Here is a 15,961-nt window from a genome sequence, read left to right as displayed (position 1 = left end):
GGGGTTGTGTGTACTCCTGCACCCCTTGGCTTGAACTGGTTTCCAGTATCTACTGGGTTTACAGTTTGGTTCAATGGCTCTCAGCACCCCCACTATAAAAATTGCTCCAACACCCCTGGGTGACAGTGACAGGATGGCACACATACAGATGTGTTTGCCTTCTTGAAGATATTAGTCTTTGCCTATAGTTATTACATCTGGAAAGAGGTCACCAAATGATAAGCAGGGACACTGCACAACAACTACAATCCTAAACCCTTTCAAATAAGCCTCTTCCGCTGGGTTGAATTGGATTAGGTTGCCAAGCGTGCAGCTGCAGAAAACTCCCGATCTGATGTGTAGAGTTCCACATCAGGATGAGTGGAACTCTGGGTGAGTTTGTTTTTAAAGATGAAAGGGAGTGAGGGGTCAAGATACTGATGATGGCTTTGCAGGCATCCCAGAGATGGCTGACATTGACCCTGAGAACTCCCTTTTGCTTTACAAACTAGTTAAACTCCTGGTTTTAACTTTAGACTTTGGTGGCAACTAGCAGTTCCAGTTACTGAGAAAGTATCTGTAGGCCATGATCCAGCACCCACTGGAGTCAACTGGAGTCGTTCCATCAGTGGATGTTGGATTAGGACCTTACTCCTGCTGTTAAGCAGAGTAATCCACTGGCCCAAGGTCGCTGCTGCTCAGGCACTGTGTTGTATCGTATGCTGAATTGGTGGTCTCTCTTAGCTCCAGACAAACCCCAAGTTCATCAGTGCAGGATTTAGCAGTAGTCGGCTCCCACTTGCTCACCAGAAGTGCTACACAATTGTCCTTCTCCTGGAGATAGAAAAGTAGCCTTGCATATCTTAGGACAAGATCGAATTAATAAAAAATAGGGGTCAGATCAAGTGAAGTAAATCCCTACTGAAACATGAGTAAGGATGGCAGAATCCAGCTGTTAGGGTTGGATCTTCCGAGAACATGAACGGGGGCTGTGGGAGAACACCACTTAGGCATTAGCAGTGCTACTGAGCCTGGTGTGTTGTTACCTAAAATCCAGTACAGTGCAGAAGGCAAGGAAAATGGGTACTATGTGCTTGTGGGCCAGCAATAGCACTGCACCAACACATCATGGGGCCCTGAGCATCTGGCTGTGACATAGTGTGACATTTAGGAACATTTCTGCCAGTGGCTGCCCCCATGCCCACGTTCTTCTGAGTGCAAATCTTAAACACACCGCAGTAAGCTGTTACTCCTGGCTGGCAGGAAGAGTGACTGAAAATACTGCAAATGGTCCATGCACACAGCACTTACATTCACTGCATTCCGTTTAGGTATCTATGCCTTATCTACTCCTTTTCTCAGCCCCTGCTATAAACTCTTTACCTGCTCCTCAACCAGGTATCATGTCAAGGCAGCCAAAACGAGTATCTCACATTACTGAGCACTGCACATGAGGGGCGTGAGGTACTTCAAGGTACTGAGCACCTTCAATCTGTATTGAAATCAATGGGACTTGTGAGCGCTTAGTACCTCCTGTGATCAAGCCACTCTGAACTGGTGCTAACTGAACACAGAAGCCTTGTCCACACTGGAGCTTTACCCTGGGTACAGACATTAGGGTATCTGCTCTAGTGCAAAAGACACAATTCGCTTCAGTTTGACCATGCTTGGGAATAAGGTGAGCTCCACCAGTGCAAATAGGACTTTTGTCTGTCTACACTGGTGCAGTTGTACCAATAACAGTAATCTGCACCAATTGTCAGTGTAAAGAAAACCTGAGTGCTGAAAAAAAGAACCCAAGTACTAGTAGTGTTCAGCAGCCTGCAGGATAAAGTCCCCTTGTGTTTCTTTGTATTAATTAAAAAAGAAACAATACCATGTGTAAAATATAATGGTGCATTATTTTCTAGTATTACACATTTTTCCATCTTACCTCAGCTCCTTCAACCACTTCTTAATTGATAACACAGCATTTTCATGAATTTGTTTTCCTCCTTTTCAAGTATTCTAGATTACAACTGCAAAAATGTCTTCTGTGAAAAGCCACTAATGGGTAACCCACATGAACTAAAAGGAGCAGCTCAGCCAACGCAGTCAAAATCCCTGTAATCCAGGCAATAAAGGGAAAAACATAAATTCGCCTCAGAATCCACAGAGTTAATTAGAGAAGGTAGCAATAAAAGGTAACAGTGACAATTATCGGAAGCAATGTAATGGGCCTAAATTAATAATTTTTATGCTATTTTCCAACTTTTCCAGAAACTCTCTATTATAAATACTCAGCACTTTAAGAAAGAAAACTGTGGACACTTATTGAGGTAATTTTTCATTTTGCAAAGAGACCACATAATTGTAATCTTTTTTATTTTAATTAAATACAAATTTAATTTTTATTTAACATGGAGGATAAATTTCAGGATTCACAAATCTACAGTATAAAACATGGGGTTTCTTTGTATGGCTTTCAGAACCAAATTCTGCCCTCAAATACACTTGTTGCACCCTCACTGAAATCAATGGAATTATATTATATAGTACAGTTTTCTCCATTTGTGATTATTGTGACATTTGGGAGTAGTTAGTTTGTCTTTTTGTCATTCTCCTTACCTAATCCAGATGAACATGATGTAGTATAGCCTCCTCCAGATACTAAATAAACTCTCCTTTACGAGGTTTCTTCAATTAAATGATAGATCACATTTCAAATAAGATAAACTGGCAAATTAAATTTACATTTTTAATCTGGTCATACCAACAGAGAAAACTTTGCCACCGTCTGCACAAAATTAATAGATAGGGTTTACGCAGGGAACTATAGGGGGCTTGGGAGTGGAGAAATCCAACCCCCAACAACTGGCCATGGCATGAGACTCCCCTTTTGTATCTGTTATTCTATCCCTTCAACCACTGCTAACAATTTTAATCCTGATTTACCACTGCATTACTCCATCTACATTGATTTCAGTGGAGTTACATCAACATGAAGCTGGAGTATTGATGAATCAGTCCATTGGGTTTAAATTGTCATAATTTTGCTTCAAAATTAATAACCCATTGAGATGAATGGAGCAGTTCACCCTTCTCTTTTGACTAAAGACCTGCACAAAGCCCATAATAATGGGTTTTGCACTCAGGATAAAATGGGGATTGGAGAAAAAGGAATCCTTCCCTCCAACTCATCAGGTTTCACTCAGTCTCAGTCCTCACAGGTTTACGGGGAGATGAGCAGTGCATAGACAGACTGATTTAACCACAGAGAAAACTAGTAGGCAATACCCTACTCTAATCTGACTCTCTGGCCTGGATCCACAAAGTTATTTACGCATCTAATTCTATTTTTAGGCATCCCACTGTAATACACAAAACCTTGCTCCTCTGCAGACTAACCTTGTAGGCACTTAAATTCACCCAGCTTGTAATTTTTTTGCCTAGGGAAGTTTCTGGCTCTGGGCATGCACACTGCTGCCTCACTCTATGCAGCCAGGTGCCTGTCTCCCACCTAAGCTCCACTTAAATCCAGAAATTGGGAGAAGATGGGTGTTCGCTATCTATTTTGCCTCTGGGGATATGCTCAGAGACACCTAACTCCAAATAAAATTCTGGGTGGGAGGGAGGAGGTGGCCCTTCCTTATAACCTTTAGCCCAATGGTTAAGGAATTCACCTAGAATGTGAGAGATCCCTGGTTTAAGTTCCCTCTCTGCCTGAAGGGAAGGGATTTGAATAGGGGAGTTGAACTGCAGCTCTCTCATATCCTTTCTGAGTACCTTAACCAGTAGGCCAAGGCTTGTAAGAGAGAGCCTCCTTTCCCTCTGCCCCCACTCCTGGCTGTTTTGTGCTGTTAGGTGGGCACTTCAATCTACCATGCAAACAGCACTTTATGCAGCTAAACCACTTGACTCCAGGAGACAGGTTCCCACTTGTGGATTGCAAGCAGAGATAGCCACCTCTCTGCAGCATGGACTTGGGTGTTGAACTCCAGGAGAGGAATTCCCCACTCAACAACATCTCCCATAGGCTAGCCCAAGTGGCTCTCTACACTGTATGCTGGCTTTTGTGGATCACATTCTCATGCATTATGCAGGGATCCTAGGTGCCAGTCTCAGGCTTTGTGGATCCCATTGTTAGGTGTTGCAACACTGAAAGTCACAATGCCTAAAGTCCATTTGTGTTTATGTTACTGCTTTGTTCACATAAAGGCTGGATCTAGACTGTTCTCAGTGGTAGCAGATGACAGAACAAGGAGTAATGGTCTCAAGTTGCAGTGGGGGAAGTTTAGGTTGGATATTAGGAAAAAAAAAATCACTAGGAGGGTGGTGAAGCACTGGAATGGGTTACCTAGGGAGGTGGTGGAATCTCCTTGCTTAGAGGTTTTTAAGGTCAGGCTTGACAAAGCCCTGGCTGGGATGATTTAGTTGGGGATTGGTCCTGCTTTGAGCAGGGGGCTGGACTACATGACCTCCTGAGGTCCCTTCCAACCCTGATATTCTATGATTCTATGATCTTTTTAATATGGATCTTTCCCACACAGAGCATGTGTGCTGTAGACCAAAACAAAAGAACTCATGCAAAGGGGTGAATTTTGTATGCTAGGGTTCATATCAGTAGTAGGCAACCTGCGGCCCATGGGCCGCACACAGCTTATCAGGGTAATCCGCTGGCAGGCCAGCAAATACTGTTTACATTGACCATCGTCAGGCATGACCACCTACAGCTTCCAGTGGCTGCAGTTTGCCGTTCCCAGCCAGTGGGAGCTGCGGGAAAGCGGTGCAGGCCACAGGGACTTACTTGCTGCCGATTCCCGGAACTCCCATTGGCCGGGAATGGCAAACCACAGCCACTGGGAGCTGCGAGCGGCCATGCCTGCGGACAGTCAATGTAAACACTGTCTCGCAGCCTGCCAGCAGATTATCCTGACGAGCTGCGTGCGGTCCGCGGGCTGCAGATTGCCCATCATTGGTTTAAATCAATTATGTGCTCTTGTTTAAATGAAAATCGCAGTATAGCTCCTTAGTTATATGTCCTGCCCATTTGATTATTAGTGGGAATCAATTAATTAATTTTCTTTACTTGCCCTGAGGATGGCAATCATGAAAGGAACCTTTGAATCTAAGATTATGTCTTCACTGCCAGAAAAGGTGTTAGATATTTCTAGGTGAATTAGCTTTCTTGCTGTACTTGTGGCACCTTAGATACCTTAGGTACAAAATACTTCTGTATTTTCCACAGTATGCATCCGATGAAGAGAGCATTTTCCACAGTATGCATCCGAAGAAGTGAGCTGTAGCTCATGAAAGCTTATGCTCAAATAAATTGGTTAGTCTCTAAGGTGCCACAAGTACTCCTTTTCTTCTTGCGAATACAGACTAACACGGCTGTTACTCTGAAACCTTTCTTGCTGTAAATTCCTAGTGGAGATGAAGTGACAGTAATTTTCACTGTGATCTAACTTGGCAAGGTCATCCCTCCCCTGTCCCAAGGGGTTGAACTCACCTAGCTGCATCATGTTAAGAACTACAGAGCCTTGTCTCCACTAGGGTTTTACAATGAAATAAGAAACTCACCTTTTTTTGGTGGATGCCCTGTGGCCTGAAGCCCTAGAGAGAAGGGAGCTCACTATTGACATCTGCTGCTCAACAGGGAGAAGAGCTGCTTGAGAGCTATGGATGGACAAGAGTTCCATAGGAGAGGGAGCTCTCTGCTGGCATCTATTGGTGAACCATGGGAAATTTTACAATTTACAATTACAGGCCATTTACATTTTCAATTAAGTGACAATTTGGGGCATTTTGGTTAAAATACAGTTACAGTTTGAATGTGAGGGTAATAAAATGTTACTGTCCCTGTTCGGAACTGAAAGAGCAAGATAATTGCAGCAAAAATGGTTGGGGCCAGGGGTCACCCTAATGAACACCATGTTCAGTCATAGTAGGGTATGGCAGCTTGCACAGTGTTAAAGGGGAGTTGAGGTTTCTGCCATGATTGTTTCTCTGATGGCAAGGACAGAGGGTTCTGTATACCACTGATTCTTCTCAGAAAACTCAGTTTAGAAGCAGCTTTTAGACAGCATATAGTTTTGAGGTGCCTGACAGTGCTAATCTGAAGGTAGTTTCAAGGGAGTGCTGAGGTGGCTAGGGTTGAAATTGCAAAGAGTCACAGCCTATGTGAGAGACTCCAATGGGGGCCCTCTTGTCCAACAATCAATGCTGAAATCATTAAAGTTGGGTTAAGTGTTAGAGCACTCAAAGCAGTGCACATAGCTCTTCACATAGGGGCTGAATAGTCATGTGCCAGAATTCTTCAGCTCCATCAACCCTAGTCATCAAACTGTGAGTGAGGAACTGAGGAGCTGAGGAGGAGGTAAGTGGCTAGAATGTTAGTCACAACTTCCAGAGGATGACTGCGATTGGAACTATTGCTAAAACAACCTGGAAATTAGAATAATCTAATGACCCTGTTAATTTATTAATTACTAGTTTTCTTAACACTAACCCAGGAAACAATCCCTGCAACAGACCCCGTTGCCAAGTCTGTCTGCACATCTATTCAAGGGACAGCATCATAGGCCCTAACCACATCAGCCACGCCATCAGGGGCTCATTCACCTGCACATCTACCAATGTGATATATGCCATTATGTGCCAGCAATGCCCCTCTGCCATGTACATTGGCCAAATGGGACAGTCTTTATGCAAAAGAATAAATGGACACAAATCAGACATCAAGAATTATAACATTCAAAAACCAGTAGGAGAACACTTCAATTTCCCTGGACACTCAATAACAGACTTAAAAGTGGCAATTCCTTAACAAATAAACAAAAGCAAACTCCAAAGAGAAACTCCAGAACTGGAATTAATATGTAAACTGGACACCATCAAATTAGGCCTGAATATAGACTGGGAGTGGATGGGTCACTACAGAAAGTAATTTTCCTCTGCTGATACTCATATCTTCTTGTCAACGGTTTGAAATGGGCCAGCTTGATTACATTGGCCTCATTAGCACTATAAAAGTGATTTTTCCTCCCTTGGTATTCACCCTTTCTTGTCAATTATTGAGAATAGGCCACTTCAACCTTAACTGAATTGGCTCGTTAGCACTGACCTCCCCCCCACCCCCCCGCTTAGTAAGGCAACTCCCAACTTTTCATGTGCTGTGTATTTATACCTGCCTCTGTATTTTCCACTCCATGCATCTGACAAAGTGGGTTTTAGTCCACAAAAGCTTATGCCCAAATAAATTTGTTAGTCTCTAAGTTGCCACAAGGACTCGTCGCTGGTTTCTGTTTTCTTAAGGTTATTTTCATTTCTCTTCTTCCTTCCCCCAACCACCCAGATACAAATTTCTCTCAGAGCCCTCCCTATCTAGTGCCGCATCACCGGCTATTAGAGATATTTAATATTAGTAGTCACAGGCCAGCTACATGCCATTATAGGCAGTCTCATCATACCATACCCTCCATAAACTTATCAAGCTCAGTCTTTAAGCCATTTATGGTTTTTTGCCCCCACTGCTTCTTAGAAGGCTGTTCCTCAATTTCACTCCCCTGATGGTTAGAAACCTTCATCTAATTTCAAGCCTAACCTTGTTGATGGCCAGTTTATAGCCATTTATTCTTGTGTCCACATTGGTGCTTAACTTAAATAACTCCTCTCTCTCCCTGGTATTTATCCCTCTCATGTATTTATAGATAGTAATCAGATATTCCATCAGCCTTTGTTTACTTAGGCTAAACAAGCCAAGCTCTTTGAGTCTCTGCTCATAAAGTAGGGTTTCCATTTCTCAGATTATCCTAGTTTCCCTTCTCTGCACCTATTCCAGTTTGAATTTGTCTTTCTTAAACATGGGAGACCAGAATTGCACACAGTATTCCAGATGAGGTCTCAACAGTCCCTTGTTTAATGGTTGTGATGTTATTGACATGAACTGTGACCACATAGATCATTGTTGCAACCACTGTTATATATTTGCAGCAAATATTGTACAAAGGTTGTCATGTGAGGTGTCTATAAAAAGGTTATGATTTGATGGTTATGATTATGTTATCTGTGTGTATCATTTTTATAGGTGAAGTTATGAATATTGGCTATGTACTTGTATCTCAATGTGTTTGATTCTAAATTGCATTAGTGAAGCATTTGATCAGCTTCTTGAGAAAGGAATTTGCACATTAAGTGCCCAGTCAAGAAACACTTAACTGACAATGGATTTTGGGAGATGCCAATCCACATCTGAGCTTTCCTGGGACCGTTCAAACTAACATGTAAACAATGGCATCGGCCTGTAAAAGAACTGAGTCATGCATGGACATGTGACTTGCCCATGTGACTCCAGGCTCCATCTTGCCGCTGTGGTTTTCCTCAGTAAGAACAAAGGGGTGTCCTTCCACCTGGCAGAGAATATAAAAGCCCTGGAAACCCTTCCATTTTTTCTTCAAACCTGCTTCTTACTTACCCTCCCATTTTTTGTGCCAAGGTCATTAATAAAAATGTTAAATAAGATTGGCCCCAACACCCTACTGGAGGCATTTCATTAGTAACCTCCCTCCAACCTGACAGTTCACGTTTCAGTATGACCCGCTGTAGTCGCTCCTTTAACCAGTTCCTTATTCACCTTTCAATTCTCATATTAGTCCCCATTTTCTCCTAATAATTTCCCATGTGGAAATGTATAATATTCCTTACTGAAATCCAGGTGAAAAAGATCTACTGCATTTCCTTTGCCTAAAAAAAAATCTTCTCAAAGAAGGAGATCAGTCTGGCATGATCTATCTATTGTAAAAACATGTAGTATTTTATCCCAATTACCATTTACCTCTATGTCCTTAACTACTTTCTCTTTCAAAATTTGTTCCAAGACCTTGCATATAATTGAGGTCAAACTAACAGGCCTGTAGCTTCCAGATCACTCCCCCCCCCCACCGTTTCTTAAAAATATAACTAAATTAGCAATTCTCCAGCCATAGGTATGACCCCCGAGTTTACAGGTAGATTAAAAATCCTTGCTATTGGGCTTGCAATTTTATGTGCCAGTTCCTTTAATATTCGTAGCTGGAGATTTTCTGGGCCTCCCAATTTTTTCCCATTAAGGTGTTTGAGTTTGACTTTCACTTCAGATGTGGGAATTTCTATTTCCATATCCTTGTTCCTATTACCCACCCCACTACTACCCCTAAGCCCTTCATTAGCTTAATTAAAAACTGAAGAAAAGTATTTGTTTCGGCACTGGGCCATGTCTAGATTATCTTTAATCTCCACCCCATCCTCAGTGTGTAGGAGTCCCACCTTTTCTTTCCTTGTTCCCCATTGGCAATGAAGACTTAGCTCCAGTTGATACAAATTATTCATTTGTGTATCTACTTGCCTATTGTTATTTGTACAATACTTATCATGTTGGTATCTAAGGTGTGTAGATCCATAAATTAGAGAGGATCTACCCTGTTGCATTCCCACTGTCCTGTCACCAGATGACTTCATCCGCAGTCCTGCCTCCCTGGGTGGCAAAACTGTAGTTGCTTTATTATGGTCTGATCTTATCATTGATCCTAGACTCTCTTGTTTCACTCTCTCTGCCTGCAGACTCAGCACAACAGCGTGTTCAGAATGCTATCCCTGCAATGATAAGGACTAACATTAGATTAGATTGTCCTCCATTTTTTTTTAAATTTCTTTTTGTTCCCTGTCTCAGTTCTTAGGTATCCAACTTCAGATGCCTCTTGAGTGTCTCCAAAAGGGCACCCAAAAATGGAGGCATCAAAATTAGTGGACACTTCTGAAAATTTTGACTTTGACAGAAATGTTGGGAGTCACTAGGAAAGCAACCCCTTGTGCTGAGACGTACTGAGAAGTGAGCTTCACTGTATGCAGTGGATTTGGAATTCTGTCCTGTGGCTGTCTACCATGTAAGCTCCAGAATTACAATGACTCCACTGCACTGCAGAACATTACCTAGTCTGCACACTTTGTATTTGAGATGTAATTTTAAACCTCATTTTAAAAAAAATAGATTTGGGGAGAACAGTATTTGGTATATTTCTTGTGTTATATAAACCTTTGTGACATTTGTTTACTGATTCATAACTATCTGTTTTGATTAGAATTGACTAGAGACAATGGGAAAGATTATGGCCTTTAAAGCCACGGCAATCTAAGTTATTCTACATCATTAGCAGTTCCCAAAGGGAGGCAGGCTGGCAGATGGCTTCTTGCAGTGCTGGGGAAGTGTATGCCACTGTAGAATGGGGAACAGAATCCCACCAACTTCAGATTCAGTCTTCAGGGAGATGGGGGACAGATACGGTGACATGGCCATGCCCCTTTTGGGGTGGTTTACTATTCTACAGCACATTGTACTCAGGTAGCACAGGCAACCCCATTCTGGCATCCTACGGCACAACTGTATAAGGAGAGAAGTGCTTTCCTCCCAGAAAGCTCTGTGCAAGCTCGAATATGGCCTCATATATATATATAAAGTCTCCCTCTGCTTTAACAGCGAGGCATTTTATACTGCCATTTCCCACAGATTTTACCTCAGATGCTTCATAAAAATAGCTTTCATTATAGTCATTAGAAATTCACATTTTTCATAAATCTTTTACTTGGAGAGAAAGCACAATACACTTGGAAAATTTTGTATTATATTCTTATGATTGTTTGCAAAATGAATCAACAGAACACTCTGTTCATAAGTATTCAGAAACCAGCTGAAAATACCTTTCTTCTGCACAAGCTTTAGTGTTTTAAAAATATGATTAATTTATCCCAGGCACTGAAGGCAGTTGACTTCTAGCTGTGTGAAGGTTAGAGTTAGTATGGACTGGAGATATACAACCTTCCCCTTCTGTTTAACAAATAAGCATAATTCCTGACCTAAAGATACTATTGCCCAGCTCTATGTGAATCTCATTCCTCAGAAGTTAATGAGCAGTGTAGTGATCCACTTGTCAGAAATGGCATGTGCTATTGAAAGATACAAAACAGAGATCTTTGATCTTGCAATTTAGAAACGACTAGTAACTCAGATATTGTCTTTGCCATTGATTAGCACATTTATAGACCAGTAATACAGTATGACATAGCAGGACTGGTATGCAAACATGACTGTCTCTCTAAATGGTGAAATCAATATTTTTCTCAAATAATCCATATGTTCTTTAAGATTTTTTTAAAATCTCATATATAACAGGCAAAAAAAGGAGTCAGAGGAAGAGATTACATTGGTTATGCTCCAGTACAATGAAGTATCTACTAGGCAATGTGATGGAACAATGCAGCAACGTTTTGCAGCAAATTTCAGAGTGGAAGCGATGATTATTTAGACTGAATAATCTAACAGGGAGAAGAAAAAAGAAAAACAAAAAAAGATTATTGCTGTTTTAGCATACAATTATGTTAAAGGCATAAGCTGGAAGAGGACAAGGAGCTATGCTAGAATATTTTGCATCTTTGATTCAATTTGTTTATCCTCAGATTAAAGGAGTAGGCAGGATGTCTAAGCAATGCTGGAATGTATTATCTTTACATCTGACATCTGGAAGGAAAATGGAGTCCAGGCCAATAGAAACCCTTCAAATATAGGACCAGCTACTCAAAAAGAAATATCAAATTGACAGTTTATGAAACAAACTCATAAAGGCCAATATCTATAATGCATTTTAGATGGAAATCTACTGTTTTAACAATCACACAGGCTTTTATTTTCAAATTTAATTTTTAAACTAAATCTGACATTGTCAAACTAATGGAATTCTGTATTCAAAACATTTATATAGACAGTTTCCTCACCTTAGAAAGAGACAAGTTGCTCTTTATGGACTTATGCTGCAAAGTGCTGAATCCACAACTTCCACTGGATTCAGTGGGAGTGGTTGAAACTCACTGCCCCCTGGGATCCAACCCCAGATCAATAAATACTGTAAAGCAGTGTCACAGGGTATGCCCACCCTGTCCCCCTATGGAAAGGATCAAGGGTGTGACAGCCCTGCAGTTAAAGTCCACCAGATTGTCCTTGGACTTAAGACAGTACATTATTGCCTAATGGCCAGGGTCAATATGACTGCCCTTGGTTTCCGGGTGGTGTAGCCTAATGGCCAGAGTTAATATGGCTACCCTTGGGTTCAGGACTATGCGGCCTAATGGTCAGAGTCAATATGGTTGCCCTTGCATGCAAGGCTGTACAACCTAATGGCCAGCACCAGAAGATGCCACTCAGGGGTGTGGCAGCTGGGGTAGGGGGACCCAGGCCCTCCCTACTCCACCGGGTCCCGGCCCAGGGCCCTGCCAGTGGTGAGTGTGTTTGCCACCGAGTCAGCAGAGATCCTGCCGCAAAGTGCTGACCTTTCCTGGGGGGTTATGGCTAGCCCCTTCCCTGGGCCACTTCCTGCCTAGTCTCCTGAAACCTCAGTCCATATCTCGTAGGAGTCTCTGGGCTCCTCGGTACAGGTAGCTTCCTGGGATTCTTACTTCAGTCAGACAGCCATAAGCAACTAGACTGAGCTGGACAGCTCCCTTTTATACCGAAGCAACAGTTGGAGCATGCCTAGCATGGCCAGAGGGGTGGGACTTCCTCCACCCATAGTGTGGGGTTAATCCCTTCTTTTCCAGTGTGGGGTATGCACATCTCGTCACAAGCAGAAAGTAGTAAAGGCACCTATAAACATTTTGAGGCAAACCTGCCTTTGGTCCATTTGTAGTACTTTCATTTGTCAAAGGGAATATTGCCCCAAAATGGATAGTTGGGCATGTTTTTTTTTTTATCCTGTCTGAAAACAATATATAAATAGTAAGGTGTATTACCTTATTTTTCTTATATATCTAATAATAATCTAACAACGTGCACCATTCATCTGAAGATCTCAAAGCACTTTACAAACACCAATAAATTAAGCTTCATGTCACTCTTATGACGTATTCTCCACATTGTATGAATGAGGAAACTGAGACTTCAGGAACGGCTTCTCTGACATTTTAACTTTTCTCAACTCTCATTGACTCCCCTAGGAGCTAAGGGTGTCCAACACTTACAGGATCAGATCATCTGCTGAATCAGCGCCACAGCAAGTTCAGTGACACTAGTAATTTTTTTCTTCATCATGTCCTAAACAAGGCTCCATGTCAATTGGAGAAAACCTGTACCTCAAAATATCCATTTTAGTAAAAGGAAGTGGATGGAATATACAATGGGAAATGATCTATTCCTCTTCTTATAGAGAGGTATGTATTTTAAGATGGTGGTTAGTACTTCCACAGTGCAGGAACACTATCAGCATTACAATATATTCTGAATTACTCATTTCTACTTTTGAATGTCAACAGTTTAAGCAAACAACATATGCATGTTTGCAGCAGCCTGTTCTGGAGTGATATAACCCCTCTGGATGACTTGGCAGAGCTCTGTGCTCCTTTGACTGTTGAAGGGTCAGTCAGCAACTAGATTTCTTTGCAGAAAAGTCCATTTTGAAGTTTACTGGTCTATATGTGAAGACTTTACACATTCTTTGACAGGTGGGGATAGCAGCTCTGTATTTAAGACCGTCCAACACTCTTGATTATAATACTCTGTTTTTGGTTGCTTACAACTTAGACAAACATAAACTGTCCAGGTAGAATTTTTCTATGTCACGTGTCTGCCTGAGGCTGAAAATTTTTTTTTTGGAGGAAGTTTCACTGAAAACGATTCAGCCGTTTATCAGAATAAGATTAAGGAATAATATGTGTGGTGTACGCATTAAAGAAGTCTTAACAACACTTTTGTTGAAAACCTCTCGCACCTCCATGCTTTAGAGCAAAGGCTTGAAATTTTGCAGGGGCATTTCCCTGGTGTCAAGGATGTGCCGTTAAGCAGCCTTATGAAAATGATACCAAGTTATGACTCTCCAGAGAATACAAGTTTACACATGCTCAGACCAGTTAGAGTTTAGCAGCTTTAAGATGACATCTATGCTGAGAATGCCTTGTCCCTGGGATGCAGGGGCTGAGTAAGATGTTCCCTGCATTTGCTCCTACCAGTTGCAAGTTGGAAAACGCCAGCATTAAGGTTGCCTGTGCAAACTTGATTTGCCCCCTGCCCCTTGGTACCCATTATGATACAGTCCATAATTACATGATTACATATTATTTTTCCCATAAGAACCCTGCCACCTTTAGTGACTGGATAATCATTCATTTGAGACTGGAATCACTCTTGTGTACTTTTTCTTTGTGTCCATGTATTTCTAAGCAAGCAGTTAACAAATTGATCGTTAAGTTCTTTGCTTGGGTTGACCTTGAACTTTACTTCATACTGACTTCCCAACATAGCCATTGTTTCATCCAGTCTTTAATTTAACTTAGATGCCTTTGTTAATTATTTATTAAATATGTTCATAAATTAATACTAAAAACTATTATCCTGAAATTTAGTGGTTGCAGTCTCCCAGCAAACAGAACCTCCTCTGAAGATGACTTTTGTCATTCAAGTCTTTTCTATGTATGGTAATTTAAGTAGCATTCATTCTTGATAGAGTTTCTCATTTTAATCCTTTACAGAAGCTTGATTTCTTGCAAAAGACGTTAATTTCTATAACTTCAATAGGGTAACGGTAAATTATAACCATAAACCATCATTCCACATTTTAGAGTAAGCCATTCACAAAAAAGGATAAAGGGACATTCCTCCATCACAAATTGAACCAGCATTTGTGGTTAGTAGGCAAATTGTTTCTCAAGCATGGAAAACTAATGCTCTCTGAAGCACAGGGAACAGTGTATGCTTCCTGTATCAGAGGTTCAGACTATAAATGATTAATATACATATTAATCATTAATAAAAACCATTCTGTGAGTGTTGTCATCACAGTACGCTGTGTTCTTCAGCCCCACTTTCTGATATACTGCTGAGGATCTAAAAGAGAATATAAGTGAAAACCATCTGCAATACTGAAAAATAAGAGACAGTAATACGGCACACTTATATATTTCATGTAGGCCTGTTCCCTCTTACTTGGCTGTTCCTGCACAGGAGACAGAATAAGTTTCAGTTTGCTGACTTTCCTTGTTATTCAGTGTGGTAAAAGATTTTCCCCCTCATAGAAAAGACCTGAAATTCTGACTCTGAATCACTTGGGATCTTGGGAAATCCACTAGAAACAAGGGATTTCTGTTCCGAAAATGCTGCCTGGAGCCCGGTCTTCCTTAGCTTCCTGGACAGCATTACTCCTCTAGAAGCCATATTGCCAGGCATTCCGTGGAACCTGCACAAGTTTCTGACTTTGCCTTCAGTAACATGTGAGGCTTTGTACCCCAGGTTTTATGGGAGGAAAATTAAGAAAACTGGTAAAAACAAGCTAGTTCTGCAGTGCTGGACCAGGTATCCATGCCACACCCTCTCCCAACCTATAGAGCTGGAACCCTTTGCATTGTGGTGAACACAGAGCTCAGGGAGTCTACCCTTATGAGCATCCCATTTAGAATCCATGAACACAGGCTCCCCAATGCCTTTGGAAGGAAGCATTTGACCTATAGGCTTGTGAGGGAGCAGAAAAACTGCCATCCAGCACAGCGGGGGTTAAATAAAACCTTTGGGTTCAGCTAACCCTGCCCTGCTATGCCTGCAGCCAATGCCAGGTCTGGAGAAGGGGAGAAAAGAAGGTAACCTGGCTCAGTTGGGGGCTGACTGGCCAGGAGGTAGGAACTCTCTGTCTGCCAGCCCGAAGGGACAGATCAGTGACTTGCCAGGCAGAGTAGCCACTTGAGGCAAGTAAGGCTTCCCCTGCCAAGGGAAGCCTGCAAATAAGCCCCACCTGTGGGGCTACTGGCCTAGGGCCACATGCCAAACTAAAAAGACTTGTAGGAAGTAGCCCAGGGAACCCAGTCTTGACCCTCCATCAGGTCAGAGACCCATTTCTCCTGTTTAGGGGCTGAACTTCATAGGGTCTGAGCTGGGACCCTGTGGAGAGGGAGGGCCAAGATCTGCCTGCCATTCCCTCTGGCCTTGCAGATGCAC

At 42.0% G+C, this 15,961-nt stretch overlaps 1 long non-coding RNA gene across 1 annotated transcript in view; it reads right to left on the bottom strand.

Annotated features, from left to right (window-relative positions):
- The window catches only part of LOC141993139 (uncharacterized), a 41,725-nt gene that overhangs the window by 16,053 nt on the left and 9,711 nt on the right, over positions 1-15,961 (bottom strand). Inside the window, exon 3 of the long non-coding RNA XR_012640789.1 lies at positions 1,913-2,082. This is a non-coding gene — a long non-coding RNA (uncharacterized LOC141993139). The remainder of the gene's footprint in view (positions 1-1,912; positions 2,083-15,961) is intronic.

This window comes from Natator depressus, chromosome 1 (assembly GCF_965152275.1).
Source record: "Natator depressus isolate rNatDep1 chromosome 1, rNatDep2.hap1, whole genome shotgun sequence".
NCBI classification, from domain to species: Eukaryota; Metazoa; Chordata; order Testudines; family Cheloniidae; genus Natator; species Natator depressus.
Note: the sequence above shows the minus strand (reverse complement) of the source record. Positions and strands in the feature narration are given on the sequence as shown.